Source organism: Cervus elaphus, chromosome 13, assembly GCF_910594005.1.
Source record: "Cervus elaphus chromosome 13, mCerEla1.1, whole genome shotgun sequence".
In the NCBI taxonomy this organism is placed as follows: domain Eukaryota; kingdom Metazoa; phylum Chordata; class Mammalia; order Artiodactyla; family Cervidae; genus Cervus; species Cervus elaphus.
In genome coordinates, this window is record NC_057827.1 from 8,866,751 (window position 1) to 8,880,739 (window position 13,989).

Genomic DNA, 13,989 nt, shown 5'->3' on the forward strand with positions numbered 1-13,989 from the left:
TGTGTAATTTTGGTCTTAATTTGCATTTCCCTAATGATCTGTGATGCTGAACATCTTTTTTGCATGCTCATTTGCTATCCAAATATCTTCTGAGGAAAATCTCATTTTTTAAACCAGCAATTGCTCAGCTGGTAAAGAATAGAATCAGCCTGCAATGCAGGAGACCTGGGTTCAATTCCTGTGTTGGGAAGATCCCCTGGTGAAGGGAAACGCTACCCACTCCAGTAGTTTGGCCTGAAGAATTCCATGGACTATATAGTCCATGGGGTTGCAAAGAGTCGGACACGACTGAGCAACTTTCAGTGATCTGTGATGCTAAACATCTTTTTTACATGCTTATTTGTCATCCGAATAGCTTCTGTGGAAAAATCTCATTTTTTTAAACCAACTTTCTAATAGGATTGCTTTAAATGTGATCCTGGGTCTTAGAAATGCCTGTTTTGCTTTTTGAAATAGTGAAAAGATTCAAGCATTTCTATTTACAACTTATCATCCCTTCAGAAGGGGGCCAGCCTTCCTTGATGACATGAATAGACATAGTGCTGGGTAGAGGGATAAAGGACTTTGTTTCCCTTCTCAGAATGTCTTTCTCTCCATAAATTAAAGGGGTATAAAAATGTATGTTTTTCAGGGTAGTTTCACAGATGTTTTTCTGGTGTTCCTCACATATGCCTGAAAAAGAGGCAAGTGAAGTGACTTGATGGGAACCAGAAGTTGAAAGTCAATACAGGAACACAGATTCACAAGCTTTTCTTGAGACTTAGGGGGGGATATCAACATGTTATATTATTACTTCCTGTTTATGAGTAAGCTGTGAGTCATTATCTTTGGAAGAGAAATGGACCAGAAGCTCTTCAGTGGTTCCCTTGCTACTTGGGAAGTCAGTCTTCATCCTTAGTTACAGACGTGATATGTTACCGAGCCTAAGCTCATTCTACTTGATGCCTGACAGGTCAGTAAATTGGGAGATGAGTTGTTGGAACAAGGAATAACAATTTTCATTGGAAAGCTAGCTGACTGAAAAGATGGTAAACTAGCATCTCAAAAAAAAACATGTTATCTCAGTCCAAGTTTTGGCTCCTTTTATATACAACAGAAGGAGGGGGAGGCTCCTCTCTGGCTGAGTGAGACCACTAATGGCCGTGCAGAGAAGGTGGTTGATGCGCCCTTTACTGGGATCTCTGTCTGAGGCGTGGGTGCCATAAACTCAGCCTGCTGCTGGCTCCTCTCTGGCTGGGGAGACTAGTACAGTGGCAGCAGGAGTAATTCAGAAGGAACTTGCATCAATCAACATGGGAATTTTTAATGGGCATTTAAAAAATCTATGCTATGTTGCTTTATATACTTTTGTGAAATACTGCTTAAAAGACTGAGTTCAGTAATTGCTGTTATATATTTTTATACTATCTGGCATCTTTTGTTTCTTTCCTTCCATCAGTGTATCAATTATTTTTTCTTTTTGTTTCAAAAAATTATATGTTTTAAAGAGACATATATTTACCAGTTAGCTAGAGGCATCTTTTGTCCTAGAACTGTGGAAACTGATTTCCCCCCTGTGTTGTCTTGAGGACAGATACTCTTGTTTCTTTTACACTTCTATCTCTGTTACCTAGAACAAGGCCTCATTCACAGATTAGGGGTTCACTGACAACTGTGAGAATATTCTAAATCCTTGTTTTCTACAGAACTGGTAGATCCATCAGTTACAAAAGGGAAGATAAGACATGACTAAAAAGAAGTACAGATAATGAAGGATAAATTAATAGAATAAGATCAGAGAAATAGTCCCAAGCATAAAAATGTTTAAAATAGAAATATATAAAATTCTCCAAGTAGAAGAAAACAGTTTGGGAAAACCAGTTGCAAATATTTGCTGTTTAACCTTGACACATGAAAAAAGCATTAGGTAAAGCAGAAAACTGAAAAGGATGAAAAAAATATAGCAGGACAAGTCCTAATTAAAGAAAGCTAGAGACTCTGTTAATGTCACAAATTAAATGGACTTTAAAGACTAAAATAAGGGAATTTTTTCAAGTTTTTGCATCCTTTGGTCTCCCATTCCTATCATGTAGATGTTACCCATGTTTTACTTATGGTGTATTGTAGATATATTTCTCTTTTTAACACAGCAAACTATTGAGGCTCTTTTGGTCGTGCATCTTACATGGAAACTCCTTGATTGTCTTTCTACCTTTTCTAAGCACTTATGTAAGTAGGTACTTTACCTAAACACTGTCTGGGTCTTCCTGTGGCACATCTTCCCAGGAAGAATACTGGAATGGGTTGCCATTTCCTTCTCCAAGAAATCTTCCTGACCTAGAGACTGAACCCATGTCTCCTGTGTTGGCAGGCAGATTCTTTATCACAGAGCCACCAGGGAAGCCCAAACACTATTACTCTGAAGGATGGGATGAGGAGGGAGGAGGGGGGGGTTTCAGGATGGGGGACACATGTACACCCATGGCTGATTCATGTCAATGTGTGGCAAAAACCACCACAATATTGTAAAGTAATTAGCCTCCAATTAAAATAAATAAATTAAAAAACATATTGAAAATACTACCCAAATATCTTTTTGTAGCCAATGCAATGTCATTTTGATTCATTTCCTTTGTATGTGCTCTGGCATTTTTCTGTTTCAGAAAATTTAGTGTTCCTTTTGTGTTTCTCCTTTACTCTCACAGTAAGTTGTTGGGAGGTTATTTACATATCAAGCAATTCCTCATCACCAGCTGGGTGTCTTATAGTTTAACTCAGTCCTGATGGTGCTTCCTGGAGATAGTGTCAGATCCCACAGGTTAAGGGCTCAGTCCCACAAGACCGCCCTCCTCCATCTTCAGTGCCAATTGCACGTAGTAGATCCCCAGGTTGGGCTTCCCACTAGTGGGCCCTAGTGGTAAAGAACCCTCCTGCCAATGCAGGAAACCTAAGAGATGTGAGTTCAGTCCCAGGGTCAGGAACATCCCTTGGAAGAGGGCATGGCGACCCATTCCAGTATTCTTGCCTGGAGAATCCCATGAAGAGAGTCTGTTGGGCTGCAGTCCATGGGGTCGCAAAGAGTTGGACATGACTGAAGCAACTTAGAACGCAGTCACGCAGGTCCCTAGGTTATCAGAACTTCTGTTTTATTTGGTACAGTGAGAGGTTCCTGTGACTCCTTCCCCTTGGGATTCAGTCATTTTGCTCCCCTGGTAGATCAGCTGGTAAAGAATCCACCTGCAATGCAAGAGACCCCAGTTCAATTCCTGAGATGGGAAGATCCCCTTGAGAAGTGACAGGCTACCCACTCCAGTATTCTTGGGCTTCCCTCATGGCTCAGTTGGTAAAGAATCCGCCTGCAATGTGGAATGCCTGGGTTTTATCACTGGGTTTGGAAGATCCCCTGGAGGAGGGCATACAACCCACTCCAGTATTCTTGCCTGGAGAATCCCCATGGACAGAAGAGCCTGGCAGGCTACAGTCCAAGGGGTCACAAAGAGTCAGACATGACTGAGCAATTAAGCACAGCATAGCACACATGACTTGGTCCTCTTGGGATTCAGTTATTTTTGCTAGAATAGCTCACAGAACTCAAAGACACACTTACCTCTGCTAGTTTATAAAAGGATATGGATGAACAGCCAGATGAAGAGACACTTTATTGGAAATCTGGGAAGGCCCCATGTACAGGAGCTTCTATCCCTGTGGAGTTGGGATATATCACACGCTAGTATGTGGATGTGTTCACCAACCTGGAACAACCTGGAAACTTCCTGGGATGTTTATAGAGTCTTCATCATATAAGGGTGATTAGTAACTCTGTTGCCAGACCCTCTCCCTTCTCTAGAGAATGAGAGGTGGGGCTGAAAATTCTAAGCTTTAATAATGGCTTTATCTTCGCGGTGACCAGTCACCCTCCAGGTGCCCATCCAGTCAACTCATTAGAGCAAAGACGCTCCTATTACCCAGGGAGTTCCAAGGGATTTAGGAGCTCTGTCAGAAACCAGGATCAAAGACCAAATATTAGTACAAAATATTCCTAGTGCTTTTACTGCTTAGGGATTTTCAAGGGTTTCACAAGCTTTGTGCTGAGAACTGGGGTCAAAGACTAAATATTTTTTAAAAAGTTTTTCTTACCCACCTCTATTTATAAGGGATTCAGAAGCCTTATTTTGGGAACTGGGGGCAGACACCTGAAATATCTTTGATTCTCCATAGGTTGTTTCAGTCGAAGGTTTTTCTTGAATTTTTAAAGTTCTTTAGCGTTCCTCTTTCTTTACCTATTTCTCACAACCTGATTTCATGTTTGTCTCTTTCCAGGACTTCTGTTATCTAGATGATGGCACTTCAGCCTGTGTCTTGAATATGTCTTAACTTTACTTTTATCTTTCACATGACTTTGTGTTTTCTTATCCACTGGCATTTACTCAATCTAGTCTTTGAATTTTAAGTTGATCCTCAGCTATATCTTTTCAGTTAGTCATCCTGGTTAATATTTTAATGTTTTACATGAAATACTACTAATATAGTTCATTAATTTTTAGTGTTTATCAGGCCAATATAAAATTTGAAATTAATTTATTCTCATATGTCTGTTTTTTATAGAATCTGCCATCTAATATGTTATTTTTTTAGCCTGTTAGGTAATACTCCTTTTTTAAATTATGGGAAAAATTGCTTTTTTAATGTACAAAAGGGCTTACTATTTGAGTATGTCATCTCAATTAATAGCATGTAAAAAAATGTAAAAATGTTTTGGAGATATAAATCTTACCATATGATGCACCTACAGTATTTTCAGGAATGCCTTCTTCTGTACAGACTATATACAGGCTGTGAATGGCCAGTGAAATCCTAGTGCAAGGAAAGAATGTGCACCACACAGAGCTCAGATCCTTGGAGATGTCCCCCAGCTGTCATTTGAAGTTACTTGTCTTTTGACCCTGATACAGCATTTGCTGTTCTAGGATGTAGAGGCCCAGGTGAGGATTTTGGCACTGTCCTGGCTGCAGCCAGTATCATAATCAATGTCAAGTTCATAGTGATGCAGGTGGATTTGGCAAGGTTGCCACAAATCCATCCTGAGAAATGTGTGGGGTGTTTATTTATGTGTGTGGTGGGGAGAATGCATCCATTCACCCTACTGTATGTTGGAGAACAATGTCTTCTGACACCAGTTCAAATTCCATTTCTGGGTGGGGCTTGGCCAACACTATATGGTTATTTAGGATGGCAGAGTAGAAGGATGTGCACTCATCTTCTCCTGTGAGAACTCCAAGCTTGCAACTCACTGCTGAACAACCATCAGCAGGAGAATGTTGATCCCACCAAAAAAAGATACCCCATGTCCAAGGGCAAAGGAGCAGTCCCAACAAGATGGTAGAAGGGGTGAAATCACATTTAGAATCAAACCCCATACCTGCCAGAGATGCTCAAAGGGGTCAAACAAAATCTTGTGTGCACCGGGAGCCAGATACACTACAGAGGCTGAACCAAATGGCCTTTGAGTGTTTGAGTGTCTCCTGCAGAGGTGTGAATCAACAGTGGCCTGCCACAGGACAAGGGCTCTGGTTGCAGCAGTCCTGGGAGGCACGGTGTGTGGCATAAGTCCTCTTGGAAAAGGTCGCCATTAGCCTGACCATAGAGCCACTGAGAGGACGACCCACAGACTGGAGAACAATTATACCAATGAAGTTCTCGAACTTAAGTTCTAGGACCCACAACAGATTTCCCAACCTAGGGATCTGGCAAAGGGACTGGGAACACCCAGGGAATTTGACTTTGGAGCCCAATAGGATTTGATTACAGAATTTCCACAGAACTGGGGAAACAGACTTTTGGAGTGCACCAGGACATTGTGTGCACAAGGACCCAGGAGAAAGGAGCAGTGATCCCACAGGAGACTGAGCCAGACTTGACTGTGAGTGTCCAGGAGTCTCCAGCTGAAGCATGGGTCAATAGTGGCCTGCTGTGGGATCAATAATGAATACAACAGTGCTGGCATAAGTCCTTTTGAAGGAGGTCACCATTACCACCATTACCACTACCATAGATTGGGCTCAGGCCAAACAACAGGGAGGGAACATATCCCCACCCATAAACAGAAAATTCGATTAAGGATTTACTGAGCATGGCCCCGCCCATCAGAACAAGACCCAGATTCCCCCAGAGCCAGACCCTCCCATCAGGAAGCTTCCACAAGCCTCTTAACTTTATCCATCAGAGGGAAAATAGAATGAAAACCACAACCACAGAAAACTAACCAAACTGATCACATGGATCCCAGCCTTCTCTAACTCAATGAAACTGTGAGCATTGCCATGTAGGGCAGCCCAAGAAGGATGGGTCATGGTGGAGAGTTCTGACACAACGTGGTCCACTGGAAAGGGACCACTTCAGCATTCTTGCTTTGAGAACCCTGTGAACAGAATGAAAAGACAAAAAGATATGACCGTGAAAGATGAACTTCCCAAGTCGGTAGGTGCCCGATATGCTACTGGAGAAGAGTAGAGCAATAAGTCCAGGAAGAATGAAGAGAAAGAACAAAAGCGAAAACAACGCCTAGCTGTGGATGTGTCTAGTGATGGAAGTAAAGTCTGGTGCTGTAAAGATCAATATTGCATAGGAATCTAGAAGGCAGGGTCCATGAATCAAGGTAAATTAGAAGTGGTTGAACAGGAGATGGCAAGAGTGAACATCGACAATTTAGAAATCAGTGAACTAAAATAGACCAGGATGGGTGAATTTAATTCAGATAACCATTATATCTACTACTGAGGGCAAGAATCCCTTGGAAGAATTGGAGTAGCCCTCACAGTCAATAGAAGAGTCTGAAATGCAGTACTTGGAGGCAGTCTCAAAACTGACAGAATGATCTCTATTTGTTTCCAAGGCAAACCATTCAGTGTCACAGTAATCCAAGTCTATGCCCCAACCACTAATGCCAAAGAAGCTGAAGTTTTACAGTTGTATCATGACCTACAAGACCTTCTAGAACTAGCACCATAAAAAGATGTCCTTTTCAAAAAAAAAAAAAAAAAAAGATGTCCTTTTCATCATAGGGGACAGGAATGCAAATATAGGAAATCAAGAGATACCTGGAGTAACAGGCAAGTTTGGGCATGGAATACAAAATGAAGAAGGACAGAGGCTCTGGTAGACAGAGTGCCTGAAGAACTATGGATGGAGGTTCATAGCATTGTACAGGAGGCTGTGATCAAAACCATTCACAAATAGCTGAAAAGAGAAAAGCGAAAGGCAAAGGAGATAAGGAAAGATACATCCATCTGAATTCAGAATTCCAAAGAATAGCAAGGAAAGATAAGAAAGCCTTCCTAAGTGATCAATGCAAAGAAATAGAGGAAAACAATAGAATGGGAAAGACTAGAGATCTCCTTAAGAAAATTAGACATACCAAGGGAATATTTCATACAAAGATGGGCACAATAAAGGACAGAAATGGTATGGATCTAACAGAAGCAGAAGATATCAAATCGAGGTGGCAATAATACACAGAAGAACTATACAAAAATATCTTCATGACCCAGATAACCACAATGATGTGATCACTCACCTAGAGCCAGACATCCTGGAATATGAAGTCAAATGGGCTTTAGGAAGCATCACACGAACAAAGCTAGTGGAGGTGATGGAATTACAGCTGAGCTATTCCAAACTTTAAAAGATGATGCTGTGAAAGTGCTGTACTCAATATGTCAGCAAATTTGGAAAACTCAGGAGTGGCCACAGGACTGGAAAAGGTCAGTTTTCATTCCAATCCCAAAGAAAGGCAGTGCCAAAGAATGTTCAAACTACCGCACAATTGCACTCAATAGCAAAGAAATGCCCAAACTTCTCCAAACTAGGCCTCAACAGCGTGTGAACCATGAACTTCCAGATGTTCCAAGTGGATTTAGTAAAGGCAGAGGAACCAGAGATCAAATTGCCAGTTTTCATTGGATCATAGAAAAGGCAAGAGAATTCCAGAAAAACATCTACTTCTGCTTTATTGGCTATGCCAAAGCCTTTGACTGGGTGGATCACAAAAAACTCTGAAAAATTCTTCATGAGATGGGAATACCAGACCCCTTACCTGCGTCCTGAGAAACCTGTGTACAGGTCAAGAAGCAACAGTTAGAAACAGACATGGAACAATAGACTGTTTCCAAATTGGGAAAGGAGTATGTCAAGGCTGTATGTTGTCACCCTGCTTATTTAACTTATATGCAGAATACATGACACAAAATTCTGGACTGGATGAATCACAGGCTGAAATCAAGATTACCAGGAGAATTATCGATAACCTCAGATATGTGGATGCCTCCACCGTTATGGAAGAACATGAAGATGAGCTGAAGAGCCTCTTGATGTGCTGGGGTCCAGCCTCGGCAGGATCCAGGGGGTACCCTCAGGATGAACCGCATCGGCGAGGAAAGACACGTGAGACCAGCCTTGATGGGGCCAAGTCTGTGAGGGAGAGGGAGAGAGTGACCAGTTGGGGGGTGCAGCAGAGTCTGGCAAATCTTTATTTTTTTTTTTACTGTAGCTTTTATATTTTAAGTTAATACATTTTTAAGGGGAAGATAGTTTAATATTACATCGGCTTATCCTTCACGAAACCAGGGTGTTTTCTGCATACTTCTTTGTGAGAGTCTTGTACATTATCTTCTGGCCTTGGGGCCTATTGACATTTTTTGACCTACGTGAATGCAAAGCTGTTTTCCGTAATCTATCTTTAATGAACACAAAGGTCAGTCCTTTTGCAGAAGTTATCAGTTAAATTTATCTAAAAGGTTTACCACACAAAGACTCTGCAGCTCCAGTGAGGCAGCCCCTGTTTAGCATTCCTGGTTAAAATGAACAATTCTAAACTCTTATTTTTCTAAATCTTTAACAATAACCACTTTTAGAATAATATTTTTGTGTTCTGTAATAGGGTTTCCTCACCCCTGAAGGGCTCTGTACCTATTAGGGCCTTTATGTGATCAGGTTCTTTATGCTGTTTATGATTAAGGTGTTGTGAGCAGTTATGTGCATTAGTACGCGTTTGCCAAGCAGGCTAGGATGCCAGCAAAGGGGTCTAAATTGAAACACTCCTTTCATCCTGGATAATTTTATAGGATACCACCGTCCAGGGGATATATTGATTAAAGTTCTAAGTTGGTTCTGTTTGGAGAGAGATCGGGGAAGGCCGTCTACCTGTGTCACAGAAATTAGGGAGTAGTCTAATATAGCAAGCATTAGAAGGACAGAGATCATCTTAAGGTGAGCGCCGGGGCAGCTTTTCGAAATCCCTGAAGTCCTGATCTGCCTTGCTTGTCAGGTCTCCTCATGACCTTGTCATGGGTGGGATCTCATTTGCTGGCTCCCGGCATTGATGAAAGTGAAAGAGGAGAGTGAAAAAGCTGACTTAAAACTCAACATTCAAAAAATGAAGATCATGGTATCTGGTCCCATCACCTCATGGCAAATAGATAGGGAAACAATTGAAACAGAGATTTTATTGTCTTGGGCTCCAAAATCACTGCAGATGGTGACTGCAGCCATGAAATTAAAAGATGCTTGCTCCTTGAAAGAAAAGCTTTGGCAAACCTAGACTGCATGTTAAAAAGCAGAGACATTACTTTTCTGACAACAGTCCGTACAGTGAAAGCTATGGTTTTTCCAGTAGTCATGTATGGGTGTGAGAGTTGTACCATACAGAAAACTGAGCACTGAAGAATTGATACTTTTGAACTGTGGTGTTGGAGAAGATTCTTGAGAGTCTCTTGGACTGTAAGGAGATCAAACAGTCAATCCCATAGGAAATTAACCCTGAATATTCATTGGAAGCACTGCTGCTGAAGCTGAAGCTCCAGTACTTTGGCCACCTGATGTGAAAAACTGACTCATTAGAAAAGACCCTGATACTGTGAAAGATTGAATGCAGGAGGAGAAGGGGATGGCAGAGAATGAGATGTTTTGATGTCATCACCGACTCATTGAAAATGAGTCTGAGCAAGTTCCAACAGTTGTTCACATACAGTGAAGCCTAGTGTGCTGCAGTCCATGGGGTCACAAAGAGGTGGACATGACTGTTAGACTGAACTAAACTGAACTGGTCAATACTGAATAGAAAAATTCAGTGATGGTCTCTCAGAGTCCCAAGATTCAACCCCTCCACAAAACCACCCCTGCCAAAAACACCATACTTCTCATCACTGTCTGTGAAATGAACTGGAGAATGGAGGGATGAGAGATCAGAAAAAATAGCAGGACTATATGTTGTAGGTTGGGCTCATTCATTGGGCACCTATGAGGAACTTGGGCAAAGATAGCCAGCAAGTCCTTACCTTTTCTAGGGGAAATTGGGTGGACAATGCATTGAAGAAACAGGGTCAGTAAAGATGTAGTCACATGTTTTCCTCTTCCACTGGGAGACCTCCAGGGTGGCCTGAGGCTGGGCCCCAGTATACTCACTTTACCCAGGCTCCCCTTCGTGCAACTCAGCTTACCTTGGTCCACCCCTAATCCCTAGCAGCTCCAAAATGTTTAGAAATATGTTTTTTTCAGGAAGGGCTGCATTCTACATGCATTAACACTCTAAACATGGTCTGGAGAGACTATGGCAGCTTCTGGGCTTTCCCTGAGTATTATACTGTTTTCTTTCCTTTAAAATATTTTAAATTAATTTACTCTTATATGTCTGTTTCTTATAAAATCTGTCATCTTTTTTTTTTTTTTTTGCCTATTATGTAATAGTCCTTTATGTATATGCATGAGTTTGCCAAAGGATGTCTGTGTGGGAGGCCAAGTCCCATTATGTGACAGCCCCAAAGTATGAACAAGGGTAGACTGGGGTTTGTAAGATAAACTTTAGGACAGAGCTCCAGGCTTCAGAAAGCTGCCAGTTGTTCCTCAGTAGGAAAACAATTCAGGCCTTATCTTTTCCTCCTTTAGGCAGAGACCATAGAATTGTAATTCATTTGCCCGTCTTGTTTTATTTTGGTTTGGGGTGGGGAAAAATGCCATTAGTTAGTCCCCATCTGTTTTTCTCAGTTATGGTGATGAGGCCAATGTCCAGGTTGCCTCAGGTGTGGTCAACACAGTTTCTCAGTCAGAGATGAGACACAAAAAAAGCTGAACTCATTTTACCCTTCCATCACTAAATTGGTCTGTCTTCCTCAAACCCAAACCACCATCCACACAACTCAATTAACTCTCAGACTTTCTCACAGCTATCTGGGGCATTTTACTACCTTTACTGTCTTCTTTCTCAGGAAAGGAGGCAGTCATAGTTCTGGTTCTGTGCCTTGGTAGGACTTCCTAAACCACATTAATCCCTACAACTTGTAGTTTTGAAAGATCTGTGCTGATTTCCTATTTTGGCAATGCAGAAGTTAAGTGTCATGCTGACCTTCTTACCATTAAATAACTATGTAATTGGATGAAATATATAAAATGATTGTTTTTAGATGTTGGGCAGGAGGAAGCACAGGACCATCTTTTTGGAGAGCAGGAAAACTTGAGAGGTGCACCTCATTGTCACCTGACTTTCTACTTAGAAGTGCTCTCCAATCCTGGGGCAAGGAGATGGAGCCCAGGCAGGGTGTGTTAGCCTCACTCAACTGAGGAGATGGGGATGAGAGTTCTGTGATGCTAATGTGACTGGAGTTGCAGGAAGAATATCAGAGAAGAAGGAACTATGGTTCAGAAAAAAGAGCTTCAGAAATCTGACCAAAATAATAAGCTATGAGGAAGTGTTCACCAAATCTGGCAGGAAACAATTATTGGGAAGCTTCAAGTTGAATGGTAGTTTGGAAATTTTACAGAACTCAAAGACATTAGAAATCATATCTGCCCAAGACAGACATTAAGCATTTATTTGAAACTAAATGAAGTTAATGCTTTAGAAAGAGGGCTAGCCTGACCCAAAAGTGAGAAATTCTAGACTTACTCAAAAATATTAAAAAGAAGCTTCAAAAGGAACAAGCTGAATTAACTAATTACTGGAACAAATTCAATGTACTTGAAAGAAGACAACAAAATCTAGACACTAATAGCTTGCATCCAGTGTCATAATACAATTAAAATTATTAGTTATGCAAAGAAAAAAGAAAGTATGGCAATAGTCAAGAGAAAATTCAGTCTTCACAGAAAAGACTCAGAAATGATACTAATGGTGGAAATAATAGACAAGTGCATTAGAGAGCTATTACAAATATTTTTAAAGATTGAAATGGAAAGATAATAAAAGAAGATGGGGGGAAATCTCAGTAGAGCATGAAAACTATGAATAAAATCAAATGAAAATTCTAGACCTAAAAAAAAAAAAACAGTGCCTAAAATTTTGAAAAATATTATGTAGCTTTAATGGGAAATTTAATATTGCATATATTGCAGAAAAAAAGATCAGTGAACTTGAAGACTATATCTTCAATAGAAAACATTTAAGCTGAAATACTGAAGGAATTGATGATACTGAAGAATGATCAGATCCTGAGTGATCTCTGAGAAAATGTCAAGTGGTCAAGTGGTCTCAAGTATGTATAATAGCAGCCCCAGAAGGAGAGAGGAATTGGGAGAAGACAGTTACAGAAATAATGGCTGAATGTTTTCCAAGTTCACCTGAGAAATAAAAGTCTTTAGGACAAAGAATCTTAACCAACCCTAGGCAGAAAATTCATACCCAGGAAAATTATAATTAAATTGCTGCAACAAAATAAAAAAAATTAAGCAACTGGAGGGAAAAGCTTCACATTACACAGATGGTTGATCAAAATATGCTAACTTTGCATATGAAATAATGCAAACTAAAAAGAACAGTGGAAAAAGGGAGAAGAATCAAATCAACAAAATTAGAAATGAAAAAGGAGAGGTTATAACAGACAATGCAAAAATGCAGAGGATCATAAGAGTATTACAAACAACTATATGCTAATAAAATGGACAACCTGGAAGAAAGGAACAGATTCTTAGAAAAGTTCTAACCAAGACTGAACCAAGATGAAATAGAAATTATGAACAATCCAATTACAAGCGCTGAAATTGAAGCTGTGAAAAAAACTCCCAAGAAACAAAAGCCCAGGGCCAGATGACTTCACAGTTGAATTATATCAAACATTTAGAGAAGAACTAATCCTTATCCTTCTAAAACTCTTCCAAAAAATTGCTGAGGAAGGAACACTTACAACTCTTATGAGGCCACCATCACCCTGATATCAAAACCAGACTAAGACAACAGACAAAAAAGAAAATTACAGGTCAGTATCACTGATGAACATAGATGCAAAAATCCTCAACAAAATTCTAGTGAACAGAATTCAACAACACATTAAAAAGGTCATGCACCATGATCAAGTTGGGTTTATCCCAAGGATGCAAGGATTCTTCAGTATATGCAAATCAATCAATGTGATACACCATAAAACAAAAGATACAAACCATTTGATAATCTCAATAGATGCAGAAAAATCTTTCAACAAAATACAGCACCCATTTATTATAAAAAAATAAAAACCTCTTCAAAAAATGGGCATAGAAGGAACCTAACTCAAAATAATAAAGGCCATATATGATAAACACACAGAATACATTATTCTCGATGAAAAACTGAAAACATTCCCTCTAAGATCAGGAACAAGACAAGGTTGCCCACTATAACCACTATTATTCAACATACTTTTGGAAGTGCTAGCTATAGCAGTCAGAGAAGAAAAAGAAATAAAAGGAATCTAGATTGTAAAACAAGAAGTAAAACTCTCACTGTTTGCAGATGACATGATATTAGACATAGGAATCCCTAAAAAGAGGCAGCCCTAAGATGGCCAAGGAATATGACAGGGAGACCACTTTCTCCCCCACAAATTCATCAAAAGATCATTTGAATGTGGAGCAACTTCCACAAAATGACTTCTGAACACTGGCAAAGGACACCAGACACCTAGAAGACAACCCAATGCCTTCAAAAGTAGGTAGGACAAAATGTAAGAGACAAAAACAGAGACAAAGGATTAAGGAATGGAGACATGT

General features: G+C 40.3%; 1 protein-coding gene across 3 annotated transcripts in view; it reads left to right on the top strand.

The window, feature by feature from the left end:
- The window catches only part of GABRG3 (gamma-aminobutyric acid type A receptor subunit gamma3), an 824,838-nt gene that overhangs the window by 309,668 nt on the left and 501,181 nt on the right, over window positions 1-13,989 (top strand). The gene's annotated exons all lie outside the window — the stretch shown is intronic.